This window comes from Spermophilus citellus, assembly GCF_964194105.1.
Source record: "Spermophilus citellus genome assembly, chromosome: 9".
NCBI lineage: Eukaryota > Metazoa > Chordata > Mammalia > Rodentia > Sciuridae > Spermophilus > Spermophilus citellus.
The window spans coordinates 27,774,384-27,796,221 of record NC_138191.1 but is presented as its reverse complement, the minus strand read 5'-3'; positions in this window follow the sequence as shown (position 1 = coordinate 27,796,221).

Sequence of the window (21,838 nt, the reverse complement as noted above, 5' to 3'; positions counted from 1 at the left end):
TGTGGCATCACTTCTGGAATCTCAGCTCTCTTCCATAGGCCTATAGATATTTTTATGCCAGTACCATGCCCTTTTAATTGCTTAAAATCTGATACTGTGAAGTCTCCATCTTTTTCTTTTTGCTCACAATCGACCTGGTTATTTATCTATTTACTTATCCATTTTTTTGTACTTCCATGTGAATTTTAGCACTTTTTTCTACAAAAAAAATGGAATTGGAATTTGGATAGAAATTACATTGAATGTATAGATCTCTTTATGTAGTGTAGACATTTTAACATTAATTTTTTCAATACATGAATATGAGCTATATTTTCATTCATCATTTTTTTAATTTCTCTTAATAATGCTTTATAGTTTTCAGTTTATAGATCTTTCACCTCCTTGGTTAAATTTATCCTTAAGCTCTTTTTAACACTATTTTAAATAGGATCATCCTCTTGATTTTGTTTTCAGATTGTTCATTGCTAGTTTGCAGAAATGCCACTGATTTTTATGTGCTAATTTTGTAACCTGCAACTGTACTGCATTTCCTCATTAGTTCTTATAGATATTTTGTTACATATTATATGTTCAAAAGGATTTTCTATGTTCAAAAGATAATGTTCTCAGAAAAGAGTAAATATTTCACATTATCACTTCCTACACAAATGTCTTTTTTTTTCCTCCTGTCTAATTGCTCTGGCAATGACTTCTGAAACTATGGGGAATAGAAATGACAAGATGGGCTTGTTGTATTCTGAATCTGAGGGAGAAAGATGTTTTGATCTTTCACTATTGAGTGTAATGCTTGCTATGTACATATCATGCATGGCTTTTATTACATTGAGATGCATATCTCTAATCATTAAATGTTTTTATCATAATAGGATTTTGAGTTTCATCAAATGTGTTTTCTGCATATAAGGAAATGATCCTAATGATTTTCTTCCCTTCTTCTGGTAATGTGATACATTGTATCTACTAATTCACATGTGTTAAACCCCAACCCTATATCACAGTAAAAATTCCCACTTGACTGTGGTCAGTTGTCCTTTTGATATACTGCTGCCCTTTGTTGACTGGTGACTTTGCTGATGATCTGTTGAAGATTCAAGGCCCTCTTCCCACTCTCTGCCCTTCCTCCAGGCTTTGCTGTTTTCCAGAACTCTTGCCGTTCTGTAGTCCACCTCACAATTCTTATATTTATTGTTCAAGTACAGCCACAAGAAAGCAATTTTGAGGTAGTAATGCACGTTGATCAAAGTCATCCCTAAGCCCACACTACTTCATTATACATAGGAGCTGCTCAACAAATGTTTTCTAAACCACTGAACAAATGATTAACACTGAAAGCTACCACTCTTTTTTGTTTATTAAATGTGTTCATAATTTCCAGGTATACAACTCTTTAAGGGAGAAACTTTGAAAGAGAATTATATCAAGCTGGTGTTTTCCAAAAAGTTATATGGTAATTTTAGATTTATAAGAACAGCATATTGGCTATTTATTTATATCATTTAACATTCTAGAACTGGACCTGTTAATTTATGTTTTAAATGTAATATCATATTGTGATAGCTGATATTTATGTGACCTCAAGCAACAATCTATGATAATTTTATAAAATGATATTTAAAAAGCAAAGATCAGCTTCAGTACTAGAACACTTTACCTAAGATTTATAAAGAACCCTGCCTTCCATCTTACCACATGTCAGAATGACTTCAAAGTAGGCTTCAGTTAAAGCCCAGTACTGTTAATTTAAGACTGGTGAGATGGAATCACTAGATGTTTAAGATCAAGACTGAATATTAAAGTTAAATATTTGGCTCTGGCCCTCTGAGTCAGTCTGAATCCAGGGAACAGGGAACTTCTCTAAAGAGCTTTGCAACTCTGGGCCATATAACCTCCTGATTAATGAGACCATTGGAGAATGAAAAGCCAACCAGTGCACTTGCTATGAAAAGAGGGTCATTGGAGAAGGGAGACATCCCTGATGCTTCCAAGGGAAGCCACATGGTCAAGCAAGACCTGGGCCTATCCTAGCACAAACGGCACTAGCAGAACTAAGAAGCTGCTCTCAAGTTCCCCCTATGAGTGACCCCTGTGGAAACTCAGCTGACTCTTAACAGTAGACAGAAACAAAGTCAATTTTGACCAGCTTGATCTTAAACCCCTAGCAAAAACAGTTAAACCAAAACACAGTTATTCCTGGGGGTAGTGAAGGACAAGATCAAACAACTACAAGAACAGCTAGAAAAGAGGAGACAGCAACTAGGTCAACAGTCTCTATGAGGTTTGTTCAGTCAAGTATGGCCTTGGCTCCTCCCCCTTGTAAGACCCCTATTAGTCCTCTTTATGTTTCTCCTAATAGGACCATGTCTGTTAAATTGCCTACAGAAGTTCCTGCAAGATCAGATACACAAATTCATCAACTACTTCTTCAAGACTACCAGCCCCCAATACCTAAGACAGAAAGCTACTCCTCCTCATGACCAATTCCTCTCGCTCCAGAGACTCTGCCTTCACCTAAAACCCTCCCTGACCCCTTTCCAGGAATGAGATTCTTTGCCCCTAGCCAGCAGGAAGTATTCAGATGGAAATTGGAGCCCTATATCATCAAAAAGGCCAGAATGTTAGGTTGGTTTGAAGTGGGCAAGGGAACAAAGCACCAGGCAACCTCCACGCATAAAAAAACAACCAATAAGTCACCCTGCCTCATAACCACCTGTCAATCAGCAGGGTCTCCTGACCAATCCTGGAAGGACACACAGATCTCAGCAAGCTCCCCGCCCCCAACACCAACCCCTGGAGGACAGGGGACTCTAAAAACCTTCCTTTCCTGTCCCAAGCCCTCCCTTCCTTCCCTAAGCCCAATAAATTTCCAATCTAGCTGATCCTGGGTGCAATTCCCCCTGACCCTCTCTGTTGGACTGGAGAGTCTCACCCAGGAGCAAATCTCAATAAAGCCTTGTTCAGCAGCTCTAAATCTGCTTCCTTTTGGTCACCAATGCCTGACCTTAGAAGTTCAATCCCCAATACCAAAACAAACAAACAAAAAACCCTATGCTTCCATCTCTAAGTCCATTCCACTCTCCAATTGCCACATTTCAGTAGAGCACCTCAGATGGAAAGCCAACCTTTCAAATACCCAGTTCATGGCCCCGGGAAACGTTTGCACAGCAGGTCAGTGATTAAGGTATCTTCATCAGGTCTGTTGCTAACAGTCAGCTGAGATACTGCTGCCATGAGAATCACAAGCTCGAAAGTATGTGTTGGGTGTGTGGGAGACTCCCCACCGAAGTTAAGTTTCAGTCTTGTGAAAACATCACGGAATCCCTTACCCCTCCCCCTTACCCCTCCCCCTCCTCTCTGAAGAGTGCCAAGATGAAGAACACCAAATTCAAAGGTTTTCTCAACCAATCCCCACGGAACAAAGTGTCTGCTTGCTGTTCCTAAGGCACCTTACCAGTCAGCACCTGCCACATCACCTATGGAACCCTTCTTAAGCCAAAGCTTGCAAGCTCACGCTCTCTGCCTTCTTCCTCTCTGCTTTCTTCTTCTTCTTTCTCTCCTCTTCTGCTCTCTTTCTCTTTCTCTCTGTTCTCTTTCTCTGCTTTTTCTCTCTGCCCTCCTCCTGTCCTCTCTCTGCTCTCTGCCTCTCCTTTTCTTCCCCTTCAGACAGCCCCCCAATAAAATCTCTTGGTTGAATCTCCATCTCAGGTGCATCACTAGCCTTTCACTATGCCTTAAAGATAATTGTATTTTCCTTTTCTTTTATTAAAAAAATAAATATTGATCAAATTGGAATTATTTAATGGCCACAGAGGTAAAATTCCCAGATGACATACAGATATACAGTTGGGGTGTGTGTGTGTGTGTGTGTGTGTGTGTGTGTGTGTGTGTGTGTGTCATCTGTATATATCAAGTGCCTATCATGAAAAACTTTGCTATTCTCATTATTTATTAAAGAAGGATCAAATTTCCACTTAGAATCACATGGTCTTTGGAGGAGTCAGCTTGTTTTGAGAAGTTCTGCTTGGAGGCTCCTCTTCCTCTTAGCCCACAGCCCTGCTGTCTGACAGTGAAGCCAGAATTAAACAGGCAGTCAGTATAGATAGGTAAAGTGTCAGGTCAGATCAAGGAGGCCAATTTTTGAGTAAGTTGGAGACAGTCCCCTGAGGGATTGAAATGTTAATTCCTTTGGAGCCCTTCCTTCACCATTATAAAGAATCTCCCCCTGCTCCAACCTGTTGCTAAGATAACCTGTCCAGGAGTTGCCCTGCCCCTCCCTACAGGGAGCTATAAAGTTGTTAATTAATGTGTCCTGGCTGCATCATCCTGCCCTTCCTCCTTCAGCCCACCTGTTTTCCACCTTTTGGTCATTCCAGAGCATTCCTGGGCCTAGTCATGTATACAGGAAGGAGAAAGATAAGGGGGAAGAAGGCAGGAGAACAAAGGAAGCCTAGGACCTATAAAAGGGGCAGAACACCTCGCTTCTTGGGATACCAGGATACCAGTTATGGCCCCCTTCTCCCTCACAGGAGAAGTCTATATTACTGCTTTTTAAATAAACCCTGCTTTAATAATGCTTGCCTCGGCATGCTTCTCTAATGTTCAAACTTCAACATGTGAGGAAGCAGAACTCACAAATAACCATCAGTATCAACAGGAACTTCCCTGGTGGCCCCACCAGCCTCCCTTCCTCAGAACACCTTCTGCTTGCCAGTAGGGACCAAGGTGCTACCCCTGGAGAAAGCAACCCATGCCCCTCCTCCCTGCCTTCCTGGCTGGTGAGCTATGAGGGGGTGGGGGCTGCACTGAGGAGAGGCCTCAACCCACAGGGCAGGAAAAGTGTGTCCTGAGGAGGTGGCTGTGTTGGATGTGTGGGAGGCTCGCCCTTCTCATGAGAACATCATATAATCCTTTACCCCTCCTCCTCTCTGAAGGGCACCAAGTCGAAGAGCACCAAATTCAAAGATTTTACAACCAATTCCCGCTGGACACAGTGTCCGCTTGCTGTTCCCGAGTCACCCTGCCAATCAGCACCTGCCACATTGCCTATGCAACCCTTCTTAAGCCAAAGATTGCAAACTCACACTCTCTGCCCTCTTCCCCTCTTCCTCTCTTCCCTCTTCCTCTTCTTTCTCTCCTCTCTCTGCTCTCTTTCTCTTTCTCTCTGCCCTCCTCCTCTCCTCTCTCTGCTCTCTGCCTCTCCTTTTCTTCCCCTTCAGGCAGCTCCCCAATAAAATCTCTTGGTTGAATCTCCATCTTGGGTGAGTCACTCACCTTTCATTGGTGCCATGACTTAGATGGGACCCCCTGCATTTAAGCAGGACTCCCATGCTGCTGGAGATCACCACCTTAGCAGAGACTAACCTGCACCCATCTTCTCGATCGCCTGCTTCGCATCCACCATCTGCCTACAAATTGGTGAGTTCCACTCTCCAGACTCCTGTAAGGAACCGGCAAAACGTCGGAGGAAGAGACCACAAGAGACTGGCTTCATGCAAAACACACAAGGGGATTTTTACTGAGGATCCCAATTGAGTGGGCCTGAGACTCTAGGCCCACTCAAGAAGCCAGAGCAGCCCAGAGCCCAGAGCAGGGGTTGAACAATGCTTAAGTACACCTTTTGGGGAGGACAGGGGGAGGGGGGGCTTTGCATACATCACAGTCTCCTTTAACAAATCACCTTACACCACGGGAAAATCAAACAATAATTCTTAGACTTGATTAGTACATTCATTGGCGGGAACAGGGCTGGCTGGAGTGATAGGTCTTTCCTAAGGAGGGGGTTACATTTAAACTGATTGGTTTGGACCCTGAATGTCTTCATGACAAGCAGCACAGGGTCTTGAATGCTTACATGAGGAGTTGCACAGGACCCCAAGCCATAAATCAACTAAATGGCCAGTAGGGCCTTGTCCTAACTGCCTCAGGAATTTAACCCATGCTTTGCAGTTTAGAAGCAGGTTTACAATGCCTGGTCCTTTACATTTTAACTCAGGCTTTGCAGCTTAGAAACTTTACCCTTTCACTCCTAAGCCCACTGAGGCAGAGTAACAGGGAACTGGCCGTTGATCATCTAGCAGCCCCTGTGTGTCTCGTGGGGAGGAATACACCCCACCCAGACCTTCACGGTCGCAGTGGTCCTCTTGTAGTCTTCCCCTTCCAACAGACCTCAGCCAGCTTGAGAACTGGCAAGTTCCCTCCCCTCCTCAAGCTTGGGTCTCCTCCGCTCCCCTCTTGTTCATAAACCCTGGTGCCAGGTGACCCAGAGCTCCCAGGGCTCACCAGAGGATTTTGGTGACAACTCTATAAAGGCTTGAGGTCTCATTCTGATATTTGGCTTGAGTGGGATGCCTCTCCAGTCAACATATCATTCCCTTCCTCATAGCCCCATGGGAGTTGCCTCCTTTCTGCTGGCCGACTCCCCTCTCAAATGCCTCCTGAAAAATTTGGACACCCTCAGCCTAACCCCCAAGAGAAATCCCAAGAAGTTGATAAAATTATCTACTCACGATTGGCCCAATTATCCCTTAGATAACCAAAACCATTGCCCCGCTTTTGGATCCTTAGACCCCCGCCATTTTGCGGGATCTCTACAATTATTGTGTGTGATTGAAAAAATGGGCAGAGATTTTATATATTCAGGCTTTCTTCCTCCTTCGCTCGAGTCTGTCTCTCTGTACCTCTTGCAACCCAAAGCATGTCCTCTTGGCTTATAAACCCTCCTCTCTTTCTGCCTCCTCATCCAGCCAAAAAGCCACCACCATATGGTCACCCAAATCCCTCCCCCTACTCTCCTCTTCCCTCATCCATGCCAGTCCCTGCCCCTCCGGCTCCTTTTTTGGGTTCTGCCCCCACTTCCTCCTTCAGTCCTCCTGTCACCTGTTCCTGTGCACAGTCTTGCCCAGCCACACCCTACTTCAATTATGGCTCCTTTGAGAGAGGTTGCTGGGACAAAAGGGTTCATTGGGGTCCACGTGCCCTTCACAGCAGACCTTTCACAGATTGAAAAATCAAAGAGGAAAACAAACCATATTCAGTAACATAAATAAACAAATATGGCTGGAAGGATAACCCATATCTCAATAATAACCCTAAATGTTAATGGCTTAGACTCACCAATTAAGAGACACAGGCTAGTAGAATGGATCTCAAAACATGACCCAACAATATGCTGCCTACAGGAGATGCATTTGATAGGAAAAGACATACATAGACTGAAGGTGAAAGGTTGGGAAAAATCATATCACTCATATGGACTTCGGAAACAAGCAGGAGTGTCCATACTCATATCAAATAAAACAGATTTCAAGCAAAAGTTAATCAAAAGGGATAAAGAGGGATACTACATACTGCTCAAGGGAACCATACACCAACAAGACATAACAATCATAAATATATATGCCCCAAACAATGGTGCAGCTATGTTCATCAAACAAACTCTTCTCAAGTTCAAGAGTCTAATAGACCACCATACAATAATCATGGGAGACTTCAACACACCTCTCTCACCACTGGACAGATCTTCCAAACAAAAGTTGAATAAGGAAACTATAGAACTCAATAACACAATTAACAACCTAGACTTAATTGACATATATAGAATATACCACCCACCATCAAGCAGTTACACTTTTTTCTCAGCAGCACATGGATCCTTCTCAAAAATAGATCATATATTATGTCACAGGGCAACTCTTAGACAATATAAAGGAGTAGAGATAATACCATGCATCTTATCTGACCATAATGGAATGAAACTGAAAATCAACGATAAAAGAAGGAAGGAAAAATCATGCATCACTTGGAGAATGAACAACAGGTTACTGAATGATCAATGGGTTATAGAAGACACTAAGGAGGAAATTAAAAAATTCTTAGAGATAAATGAAAACACAGACACAACATATTGGAATCTATGGGACACATTGAAAGCAGTTCTAAGAGGAAAATTCATTGCATGGAGTTCATTCCTCAAAAAAAGAAAAAACCAACAAATAAATGATCTCATACTTCATCTCAAAATCCTAGAAAAAGAAGAGCAAAATAACAGCAAAAGAAGTAGAAGGCAAGAAATAATTAAAATCAGAGCTGAAATTAATGAAATCGAAACAAAAGAAACAATTGAAAAAATTGATAAAACTAAAAGTTGGTTCTTTGAAAAAATAAATAAGATCGACAGACCCTTAGCCATGCTAACGAAGAGAAGAAGAGAGAGGACTCAAATTACTAGCATACAGGATGAAAAAGGCAATATCACAACAGACAGTTCAGAAATACAGAAGATAATCAGAAATTATTTTGAATCCTTATACTCCAATAAAATAGAAGATAGTGAAGGCATCGATAAATTTCTTAAGTCATATGATCTGCCCAGATTGAGACAGGAAGATATAGACAACCTAAATAGACCAATATCAATTGAGGAAATAGAAGAAACCATCAAAAGATTACCAACTAAGAAAAGCCCAGGACCGGATGGGTATACAGCAGAGTTTTCCAAAACCTTTAAAGAGGAACTAATACCAATACTTTTCAAGCTATTTCAGGAAATAGAAAAAGAGGGAGAATGTCCAAATTCATTCTACGAGGCCAACATCACACTGATTCCTAAACCAGACAAAGATACTTCAAAGAAAGAAAACTACAGACCTATATCTCTAATGAACCTAGATGCAAAAATCCTCAATAAAATTCTGGCGAATCGGATACAAAATCATATCAAAAAAATTGTACACCATGATCAAGTAGGATTCATCCCTGGGATGCAAGGCTGGTTCAATATACGGAAATCAATAAATGTTATCCACCACATCAATAGACTTAAAAATAAGAACAATATGATCATCTCGATAGATGCGGAAAAAGCATTCGACAAAGTATAGCATCCCTTTTTGTTCAAAACTCTCGAAAAAATAGGGATAACAGGAACATACCTCAACATTGTAAAAGCAATCTACGCTAAGCCCCAGGCTAGCATCATTCTGAATGGAGAAAAATTGAAGGCATTCCCTCTAAAATCTGGAACAAGACAGGGATGTCCTCTCTCACCATTTCTGTTCAACATAGTTCTCGAAACACTGGCCAGAGCAATTAGACAGACGAAAGAAATTAAAGGCATAAAAATAGGAAAAGAAGAACTTAAATTATCACTATTTGCAGATGACATGATTCTATACCTAGCAGACCCAAAAGGGTCTACAAAGAATCTATTAGAGCTAATAAATGAATTCAGCAAAGTGGCAGGATATAAAATCAACACACATAAATCAAAGGCATTCCTGTATATCAGCGACAAACCCTCTGAAATGGAAATGAGGACAACCACTCCATTCACAATATCCTCAAAAACAATAAAATGCTAGGGAATCAACCTAACAAAAGAGGTAAAAGACTTATACAATGAAAACTACAGAACCCTAAAGAGAGAAATTGAAGAAGATCTTAGAAGATGGAAAAATATACCCTGTTCATGGATAGGCAGAACTAACATCATCAAAATGGCGATATTACCAAAAGTTCTCTATAGGTTTAATGCAATGCCAATCAAAATCCCAATGGCATTTCTAGTAGAAATAGAGAAAGCAATCATGAAATTCATATGGAAAAATAAAAGACCCAGGATAGCAAAAACAATGCTAAGCAGGAAGTGTGAATCAGGTGGTATAACGATACCAGACTTCAAACTATACTACAGAGCAATAGTAACAAAAACAGCATGGTATTGGTACCAAAACAGGCGGGTGGACCAATGGTACAGAATAGAGGACACAGAAACCAACCCACAAAACTACAACTTTCTTATATTTGATAAAGGGGCTAAAAGCATGCAATGGAGGAAGGATAGCATCTTCAACAAATGGTGCTGGGAAAACTGGAAATCCATATGCAACAAAATGAAACTGAATCCCTTTCTCTCACCATGCACAAAAGTTAACTCAAAATGGATCAAGGAGCTTGATATCAAACCAGAGACAAGGCACCTGATAGAAGAAAAAGTTGGCTACAACCTACACACTGTGGGGTCGGGCTCCAAATTCCTCAATAGGACACCCATAGCACAAGAATTAATATCTAGAATCAACAAATGGGACTTGCTCAAACTAAAAAGTTTTTTCTCAGCAAAAGAAACAATAAGAGAGGTAAATAGGGAGCCTACATCCTGGAAACAAATCTTTACTCCTCACACTTCAGATAGACCCCTAATATCCAGAGTATATAAAGAACTCAAAAAAATTAGACAATAAGATAACAAATAACCCAATCAACAGATGGGCCAAGGACCTGAACAGACACTTCTCAGAGGAGGATATACAATCAATCAACAAGTACATGAAAAAATGCTCACAATCGCTAGCAGTCAGAGAAATGCAAATCAAAACCACCCTAAGATATCATCTCACTCCAGTAAGATTGGCAGCCATTATGAAGTCAAACAACAACAAGTGCTGGCGAGGATGTGGGGAAAAGCGTACACTTGTACATTGTTGGTGGGACTGCAAATTGGTGCAACCAATTTGGAAAGCAGTATGGAGATTTCTTGGAAAGCTGGGAATGGAACCACCATTTGATGCAGCTATTCCCCTTCTGGGTCTATTCCCTAAAGACCTAAAAACAGCATGCTACAGGGACACTGCTACATCGATGTTCATAGCAGTACAATTCACAATAGCAAGACTGTGGAAGCAACCTAGATGTCCTTCAAAGGACGAATGGATAAAAAAAATGTGGCATTTATACACAATGGAGTATTACTCTGCATTAAAAAATGACAAAATTATAGAATTTGGAGGGAAATGGATGGCATTAGAGCAGATTATGCTAAGTGAAGCTAGCCAAATCCCTAAAAAACAAATGCCAAATTTCTTCTTTGATATAAGGAGAGTAACTAAGAACAGAGTAGGGAAGAAGAGCATGAGAAGATGACTAACATTAAACAGGGATGAGAGGTGGGAGGGACAGGGAGAGAGAAGGGAAATTGCTTGGAAATGGAAGGAGACCCTTAGGGTTATACAAAATTACATACAAGAGGAAGTGTGGGGAAAGGGAAAAATAATACAAGGGGGAGAAATGAATTACAGTAGAGGGGGTAGAGAGAGAAGAGGGGAGGGGAGGGGAGGGGAGGGGGGATAGTAGAGGATAGGAAAGGCAGCAGAAGACAACAGACATGAGTATGTCAATATGTAAATCAGTGGAAGTGTAACTGATGTGACTCTGCAATCTGTATACGGGGTAAAAATGGGAGTTCATAACCCACTTGAATCAAAGTGTGAAATATGATATATCAAGAACTATGTAATGTTTTGAACAACCAATAAAAAAAAAGTCCCCAAATGGAAGGCTTCTTAGAGTCAGGGCTCTCTAGGTCTCTGTTGTTTCTCCAGGGATGGAGATAGCTCTAAAGAACTCAGGAGTCTGTTGTAGATGCCATCCTGCCTCCCACTAGGGCAGTGAGTCTCAAACAGACTCAGGAACATTCTCTTCTGTAGTGTAGTTACTGTTTGTATAGGTGTCATGGTCCAGTTGGGTGTAGATAATTTTTTTAAAATCACATTTTACACCATTTTAAAATAGCACAAATACAGAAAGCTTCAACTTTTTCTTAATTAATGGTGGAAGATCCCATCATTTCAAGGTAACAAAACCACTGGTAATGTTGCTGGCACAGAACAGGTGCCCATGGGGCAGAGTAGATTTGTGATTTGCTCTTAGCAAATGTTCAGTCATATCAGTAATAATCCATCTGGGCTCAACCTCAGTGCTGTGCATCCCAGTCCCAAAGAGCAGGAAGCCCAGGGACAAAATCACTGCAGCAGATGACAGCTGGGCACAGCCACAACTGCTCTTCTCCAGAGCCTACTTCTTCTAGTTGATCTCTTACAGTAAACTACCTCTTTTCTCAGTGCTACTTTTTGTGTTTTCTATTTTATCAATATTTCCTAGTGCTGTTGAAGAGACACTCATTTTTTTTATTGGTTGTTCACAACGTTACAAAGCTCTTGACATATCATATTTCATACATTAGATTGAAGTGGGTTATGAACTCCCAATTTTTACCCCTAATGCAGATTGCAGAATCACGTCGGTTACACATCCACAATTTTACATAATGCCCTATTAGTAACTGTTGTATTCTGCTACCTTTCCTATCCCCTACTATCCCCCCTCCCCTTCCCTCACATCTTCTCTCTCTACCCCATCTACTGTAATTCATTTCTCACCTTGTTTATTTTCCCATTCCTCTCACAACCTCTTATATGTAATTTTGTATAGCAATGAGGGTCTCCCTTCATTTCCATGCAATTTCCCTTTTCTCTCCCTTTCCCTCCCATCTCATGTCTCTGTTTAATGTTAATCTTTTCTTCCTGCTCTTCCTCCCTGCTCTGAGACACTCATTTTTTTTTAACCAAAATAGTTGGATCTTTCATAAATCCACAGGTGATTTCTCTCATCCAGTCACTTTTTTTGTGTGAAACATCTTTTCATCTGAAACTCACATCTAATGGAACTGCTGCTCCCAACATAGGGCCATGTGTGTCCTCAAAGGACTTCTTCTCAGCATTCTGGGGCACCCACTGCTCTTCTGGCAGGTGGGACACAAAATATAATTTTCTCAGAGAAGAGAACACCACCTGAATCTAGATTAACAGATTTCCTTCTTTCCTATTTAGGCTGTCATTTGCTGTTTTTCTAGAATTCTGTCACTGTTTCATGTTCTCTTTGTACATCCTCTGTGATACCTTACATCTAGAATCTCTTCCTACATCAAAGGTGAGATGCCACCCAGAAAGACTGGAGTCCTCCTTTGTAACAAGGATAGTGATGGCTGTGGAGACCTTCCCTTGTGTTTCCTTAGAGCTCCCCTTCAACACAAGCCTGTGAGCACCCTGCTTGCCACTCTGCAGACCTCACCCATGGTCCCAGACTAGAACACAGACTCCTGAGGACCTTGAGGCCTCATCCGTGTGTATATGTATAGCACCCTTTGTGCCTCCCAGGGTGCTCCCCAGGCAGATCCAGCAAAGAAATGTGAAATGCCCTTTGAGCTTTTTGTCATTTGAGTACTTGAGCTGCTGATGATTCTCAGAATTGGTAAAAGAAATTTTCTGTCACCCTGGAAAATCATCAAAACAATGGTCAATAGACAAATGTCCAGTACATTAAAATAATTGCTAAGATACTTTAGAGAGATCAATACCTTTGAACCAAAAAGACAATGACAGAAGGACAAATTGGTGCCATATTTGTACCCACTCCAATCCTCTGGTGTGATTATCAGTCATTGCTAACTGCTCACCAGAAAAACCATCAGAGCCAGGCCCCAATTTCTCTTAAATCAGAGGAACTAAAAGCTGTACTCTCAGAGCCTTCACCTGAGGACCTGAACTCTGAAAGGGCAGTGTAGTGTGCTCTGAACAGAACCCAGTGATACCAATGCCACAAACACTCATGAGGCATCTCTACAGAGTAGCCTACAAGCAATAGCAGTCTTGGCACAGTTTTTCTGGACAACTGTGCCCAGAAGAGAAGCTAGTGACCACAGGGAAGCTAGCAAGTCCTCTAGGAAACCCTGGGCCTGGCTAGTGAGTGGGGGCCACTTTGTCCTTATTGTGGATCTGCATTTGCCACTAGAAAAACAGGCATAGCCATTTGGGCAGGCTGGCACACCTGAAGCACCCTGTACAGCTGCAAATCAACGTGCTTGTCTTTATGATTAATGGCAAGCCTGTGATCAAATGGACAGGTATAGATGTCCCTTATGTGCAAACACAGGATCAGACCCAGGATGGTCCACTGTGGCTTCTTGCCTGACAGTTGTCATATACAAAAATCTAAATCTTTGTGAAGCAGCTTGTTGGGCCATGTTCTGCCCTCCTGTGCATTTGTCTGTTGGTGTTTGCTTATGTAAAGAGTTTTTCTGGCTTCAGCTCAAATAGGCAAGAAAAATTCAAAGTGAGAGAAGGCCATGGGGGACCCTGGGTCACTACCTATAACACTCTGCCTTTCTGAATGATGGCATTTTAACTGGTCAGCTTTTGAACATCCACAAAGACCCCTGCGCTTGACAGCATCCTCTCTTCCTCCTTCCTGTTGCACTGGAATTTCCTTCCAGGCGGTGGTGGAGGACCAGGTACCACCCTGGTCTTCCCTGGATGAGCTGTGAGAGAGCCATCTCTTGTGAGCTCATGCTGCACATGGACAGGAGAATTGTTCCCCAGAATCCATGGAGCTCTTCAGCTGTTTTAAGTTGCACACCACCCTTTATTCCCTGTATTCTTTCTGAAATGCTAGTTTATTATTAGAATGAGAATAAAATCATCACTTTCCTATTTTTTGATTGACTCAGAAACTGAAAATAACTCCTGGCTTCAATTGCTGGGAAAGTGTACATGCCGATGTCTTCAAGGGGTCTGCATGGGGGGCCAGCTTCTCTCAATAAATTCTTTTTGCATGGGTTTAGGACTCAAAGTCCTACCTTCAAATCTCAATTGTGGAAACCAGGATGATAATAATTTAATAATCACCACAATAACCATATTATGGGGTTTCTTGTAGAGCTAAGCAAAATGGCCTATCTAATTTGCTGAGCTGACCTGGCTCAAAGAGAGCAGTTTAAAGATAGGGGAGATATCATTATGTTAGGTACATGTATGACTACACATGTGGTGCGACTCTACATCATGTACAATCAGAGAAATAAAAAGTTGTACTCCATTTGGGTACAATAAATCATAATGAATTCTGTTACCATGTATAATTAATTAGAACAAAAAAGATAGGGGGAAATACAACAAGTGCCAAAAGTTATGACTCAGGACTTCTCACCCAGGTGGAATGTGCCTGAATCTCCATTCTCAAGGGCACATGAGGTCCAGTTTGAGTTCCCTGTGCAACCAGACTTCACTCTCTTAGGGTGATATGAGTTTTCTGAGGCTCATGGTATTTTCTAGAAAGGAGTCTTTCCATGGTGTTGGAAGGCTTGAGGATCTGTCAGAAAGTAGATACTGCTGAGCAAGAGATGGCTAGTCTCCCTTGCCTGAGAATCTGCCAGGATTCTGGGCCCTGAGGTCCAACGGGTACAGATTGGTCAATGGTCACTGGGTCAACATTGAATTGACAAATATATTCATGCATTTATAGGTATGTGTTTTAAATAAAAAAGGTGTAATACTACACAATATTCTTTGATTAGAGAAATAAAAATATTAAGGGCCTAGTGTGCTTGAACAGGGCTTGACAGCTCAGGACCTGTCTCCATCCCACAGAACAAAACTGAGATCCACTTAGGTATGGCATCCCTATTTTGCATACCAACTATAAGCTTGACACACCTGCTCTCCAAAAGCTAATTTGATATTTGCATTGAAACTTGGGGGCAATGAGCAAGGGACACTTGGCTGGTGAGAGCTAGGACTGCTGGGAAGTGGATGAGTAGGGGCCAGGGAGGGGTATGATGCTGCAAGAAAAGGAAGCATCCTTGGCCAAAGTCTGGCATTCATCAAGAAAGCCACTCCCTCCTGGTCTGAATCTGGAAGCACATACTTCTCCAGCAACCTTTAAAGGGACTTTAAAGCCTCACTCAGAAACAAGAGCTTAGTGGTCCCCAGCAGTGTGGCAAGAACTCCAATAGGAAGAGAGCAGCCATCTCCCCCATAGAATGAGGTTGGCTGCCTTGAAAAAGAGAAAACAGCTGGTCGAGGCTGGGCTGTGTGCTGGCAGCTCTACCTGCAGTACCTGCAGAAAAAAATCACACATTAATGAAGCCAGAGCCTCACTTTGGAAAGACTTTGTATATGAAGAGCAAATGTTGGGTGAGTCTAGTGAGTCTGAAGGCTCAGCCATCCCAGGAGGAACCACAGGTGGAAGCAGAACACCAACAGGTGTTCATGAGACAGGACAGGTATGAAAGATGAGGAATCAGAATAAGGACACAAATACTAGACGCCCCTGATCAATGCTGTGCTGGGGTCTTGCTCACTTTCCAGAAAGAGAAGGTGCTTGCACTCTGCCCTGCTGCTTCTTCGCCCAGGAGGGAAGAGCATGTTGGCGTGAACACAGCTGAACCCTGCAGCAGGCTTTACCAAACTGATTGAAACTTTTCCTGTGGACAAGTCCAGGCATTCTCACACTGCTTTTTAGTGTTGACACATGCTTTCTGCTTAAGGACCTGCTTTAAGTTACCTTCACTGACATCTACTATCACCAAGCAGTAGGTGTGACCCTGACACTGAAGCAAACAGAGCAGATGTGGCTCTTGGCAGTGCCTCCTGCTCTGCAGACCTGGACTCCCCTGCAGCCTGAACTGAATCACTAGAGGTGGAAACTCATTACCAGTCTGTGGCAGACCTCTCTGTGAACTATCCCATCCCTATTATTCAATTAAGGGACTCTTTCACATGCTTCCATTTTAAAAAATATCTCACCTTTTTAGAGTTGAAATATAAGATATTTGGGGAAAATAACTATGAAAAATCAAAATTGGAAGCCAGGGTGCCAAAAACAGAAGCCTGAGGAATGGATGCCCTGGGTGGAAAGTTGATGCATGTCCACTAAATGTATGAAAGTGCTGTAGACACTCTTGGATGAGAAGTCAGGAGGGACAGTGTGGTATAAGAGCAGCAGGCAGGTCAGCAAGGTCACATGCAGGCGCCAGCACGCAAGAAAGATTTTCACACTTGTCAGTTCTTGGGTTAGTTCTTGGCCCAGGAGCCCCTGGTTTCCAATTGATGACACATGGCAGCTGGGAAGCAGTGGCCCATGCTCATTCACAGCCCCCAACTAAATCATTACCAAGAGCCCCGACCCAGTTGCCAAGTGCTCTCAGGTTATGTCTCCTTTTGTCCCTACCCCTCATGCCAGTCCAAGCTCTTGCCAGCCTTTCTAGCTTCCCAAGACCAAGCTCCTGACTGGCTCCTTGACTCCAGCTTGGCACACCTGCCTTTCCCCATGACATCAGCCATGCTGTTTCTCAGCTGCAATGATATTCTTACCCTGGCCATAGTCTATGAAACTCCTACCCCATCTGGAGGTTGAAGGTGAAATGCTGTCAGAGGCTCCTCACCACCTGAACTACATACTTTCAGCCTCAGTCCTGACCTTTCTCTGATGTGCTGAGTTCTTCCTCCCCAGGTGACCCTCTCCTTGCACCCCTAGATTCAGCTCAGTCCTTCTTACTAACACAATCCTCCTGGGTGCTCAGTGACCTCACAGGCCACTTGGCTTCTCATATTCACCATGCCATGGTTTTCTTGTCCTTTCCAACCCCATCACCAAGTCCCTGAGGACAGATGCTGTCTGTTGCTGATGAGTTGATTTCTGGGGCCTTCCATAGAGTGGTCCAAGGACTGTCACTAAAGAGATAGAGTGCAGGACAGTGGTCCTTGCAAGTGGCTCAGAGGTGGCAGAGGTAGAAGCCACAGAGAAAGCCAGTGTAGGCTGTCCTGTTGGATGGGAATGAGAAGGTTGGAGAGACTAGAAAACAGGAGCAACCCAAAATGAACACCAATGAGAAGACATGTCACGTGTATTTTACTTCCCCAAGCATTCCCAAATTGCAGGCAGCATGGTCCTTTCTACAGGAAGTATCTGAATCAAATAGACCTCTCGCCTGGTAAGTCAGGCTCCTGGTTGTAATTCCTGAGAGGTGTGTGAAGAGCTTTTCTTCTCCCCAGGGACTGTGCCCATGAGTGACTCCCCAAGTACACACAGACACACATTAACACAATACCCTGTCCTACACATTCATGCACACACACACACACACACACACAAATACCACCCACACCCACAAGGACATATTCGCATAGACATGCGAACACACACTTTCTCTCGCCATGCACAAAAGTTAACTCAAAATGGATCAAGGAGCTTGATATCAAACCAGAGACAAGGCATCTGATAGAAGAAAAAGTTGGCTACGACCTACACACTGTGGGGTCGGGCTCCAAATTCCTCAATAGGACACCCATAGCACAAGAATTAATATCTAGAATCAACAAATGGGACTTGCTCAAACTAAAAAGTTTTTTTCTCAGCAAAAGAAACAATAAGAGAGGTAAATAGGGAGCCTACATCATGGGAACAAATCTTTACTCCTCACACTTCAGATAGAGCCCTAATATCCAGAATATACAAAGAACTCAAAAAATTAGACAATAAGATAACAAATAACCCAATCAACAAATGGGCCAAGGACCTAAACAGACACTTCTCAGAGGAGGACATACAATCAATCAACAAGTACATGAAAAAATGCTCACCATCTCTAGCAGTCAGAGAAATGCAAATCAAAACCACCCTAAGGTATCATCTCACTCCAGTAAGATTGGCAGCCATTAAGAAGTCAAACAACAAGTGCTGGCGAGGATGTGGGGAAAAGGGTACACTTGTACATTGTTGGTGGGACTGCAAATTGGTGCAACCAATTTGGAAAGCAGTATGGAGATTTCTTGGAAAGCTGGGAATGGAACCACCATTTGATCCCGCTATTCCCCTTCTGGGTCTATTCCCTAAAGACCTAAAAACAGCATGCTACAGGGACACTGCTACATCGATGTTCATAGCAGCACAATTCATAATAGCAAGGCTGTGGAAGCAACCTAGATGCCCTTCAATAGACGAATGGATAAAAAAAATGTGGCATTTATACACAATGGAGTATTACTCTGCATTAAAAAATGACAAAATTATAGGAATTGGAGGGAAATGGAGGGCATTAGAGCAGATTATGCTAAGTGAAGCTAGCCAATCCCTAAAAAACAAATGCCAAATGTCCTCTTTGATATAAGGAGAGTAACTAAGAACAGAGTAGGGAAGAAGAACATGAGAAGATGACTAACATTAAACAGGGATGAGAGGTGGGAGGGACAGGGAGAGAGAAGGGAAATTGCTTGGAAATGGAAGGAGACCCTCAGGGTTATACAAAATTATATACAAGAGGAAGTGAGGGGAAAGGGAAAAATAATACAAGGGGGAGAAATGAATTACAGTAGAGGGGGTAGAGAGAGAAGTGGGGAGGGTAGGGGAGGGGAGGGGGGATAGTAGAGGATAGGAAAGGCAGCAGAAGACAACAGACATGAGTATGTCAATATGTAAATCAGTGGAAGTGTAACTGATGTGACTCTGCAATCTGTATACGGGGTAAAAATGGGAGTTCATAACCCACTTGAATCAAAGTGTGAAATATGATACATCAAGAACTATGTAATGTTTTGAACAACCAATAAAAAAATTAAAAAAAAATGACCATATTCCAAAAGCACTATACAGATTTAATGCAATTCCGATAAAAAATTCCAATGACATTCTTCGAAGACATAAAAAAGCAATCATGAAATTCATCTGGAAAAATAAGAGACCCAGAATAGCTAAAGAAATCCTTAGTAGGAAGAATGAAGCAGGTGGTATCACTATATCAGACATTTAACTGTACTACAGAGCAATATTAACAAAAACAACTAGATCTTAAACTGTACTACAGAGCAATAGTAACAAAAACAGTATGGTCTTGGCACCAAAACAGACTGGTAGACCCACGGTACAGAATAGAGGACACAGAGACTAACCCACAAAACTATAATCATCTTATATTAGACAAAGGTATCAGGAACATGCATTAGAGAAAAGATAGCCTCTTCAACAATGGTGCTGGGAAAACTGGAAATCCATATGCAACAAAATGAAATTAAACCCCTATGTCTCACCATCCTCAAAACTCAACTCAAAATGGTCAAGGACTTAGGAATACAACCAGAGATCCTGCATCTAACAGGAGAAAAAGTAGGCCCTAATCTCCGTCATGTGGGATTAGGCCCCAACTTTCTTAATAAGACTCCTGTGGCACAAAAATTAAAATCAACAATCAATAAATCAGCTGGACTCAAACTAAAAAGTTTCTTCTCAGCAAAAGAAACAATCTGTGAGGTGAATAGAGAGCCTACATCTTGGGAGCAAATCTTTACTCCTCACACATAAGATAGAGCACGAATCACTAGGGTATATTAAGAACTCAAAAAGCTAAGCACCAAAAAAAAACAAATAACCAATCCATAAATGGGCCAAGGACCTGAGCAGACACTTCTCAGAAGATGATGTACAATCAACCAGCAGATACATGAAATAATGTTCATCATCACTAGCAATTAGAGAAATGCAAATCAAAACCACTCTAAGATTTCATGTCACTCCAGTCAGAATGGCAGCTATTATGAAGACAAAGAGCAATAAGAGTTGGTGAGCATGTGGGGGAAAAGGTACACTCATACACTGTTGGTGGGACTGCAAATTGGTGCAGCCAATATGGAAAACAGTATGGAGATGAATGAAACCACCATTTGACCCAGCTGTCCCTCTCCTCGGTGTATACCCAAAGGACTTAAAACACAGTAGACTACAGGGACACAGACACACCAATGTTTATAGCAGCACAATTCACAATAACTAAACTGTGGAACCAACCTAGATGCCCTTCAATAGATGAATGGATTAAAAATGTGGCATATATACACAATGGAATATTACCCAGAATAAAATTATAGCATTTGCAGGTAAATGGATGAAGTTAGAGAAGATAATGCTAAGTGAAGTTAGCCAATCCCAAAAAACCAAATGCCAAATGTTTTCTTCAATATAAGGAGGACGATTCATAGTGGGATAGGGAAAGGGAGCATGAGAGGAATAGATAGGGCAGAGGGGTGGGAGGAGAAGGGAGAGGGCATGGGGTAATTAATGATGATGGAATGTGATGATCATTATTATCCAAAGTACATGTATGAAGACACAAATTGGTGTGAATATATAACCAGAAATATGAAAAATTGTGCTCTATATATGTAATAAGAATTGTAATGCATTCCACTGTCATATATAAATTAAAAAACCGAAATAAGATTTTTATGTATCTCTCAAATCGATTTTTCTTTTTAAAATGTTCTGTTATTCAAACTTGAGAGAAACTGCCTTTTACTACTGCTCTACTAGAGCCTTCATCATTCCAGTACACCCTGACATTTCACACCTGCCTCTTTGTCTCTGTTCTTTCCCCTGCCAGGTATCCTTCCACTTGATGAGTTCTTTCTCCTCTGAAAACCACATTCCGAACTATTCACACTCTCTTTGCATTTTAAATGTATCTATTATTCTGCATTGATAATTTACTAGATTATAGACTAAGGTTTTTTAATATTTATTTTTTAGTTGTAGTTGGACACAATACCTTGATTTTATTTATTTATTTTTATGTGGGATGCCAGGGATCAAACCCATGTCTCTGCCGGTGCTAGGTGAGCACTCTACAGCTGAGCCACAACCCCAGCCTGTAGACTAAGTTTTTACATATGTATTTTACTTTCAAAAACTCTTAAGCAGATTAAGACCTTGCCTGTCCTTGCACTGGATTTCCTACCACTTAGTCTTATCTCTCACAGAAGATACACATCACTAAATATTCATTAAATGAATTGAGTTTATTGAAAAGTCTGTCTGTCTTGATTTCTAAGGTGCTATCTATTGCAATACTATCTTTCAAATTGACAAAAGTTTTTCAGAAAAGAAAACCTACCAATTTAAAAATACATTTTACTTTAAGAAATATTAAAATGGAAAAAGTATTTACGTATCTGAATTGATGTAACCCAACAATGTTTAGAAAGGAGACCTACATATATTAAAATAAATAAAGCATGTGCATAAAATGAATTAATAAAAAACATAAAATATTCCAAAGTAAAACTACATCTTCTGTTTTAGAAAACAGCACTGCATGTAAAAATGTTGCTTTTGTTCAAAAACAGGCTTTTAATTTTAACCCAGTATGTTTTGTCTCTAAGCAGTTTTGCAAAAAAAT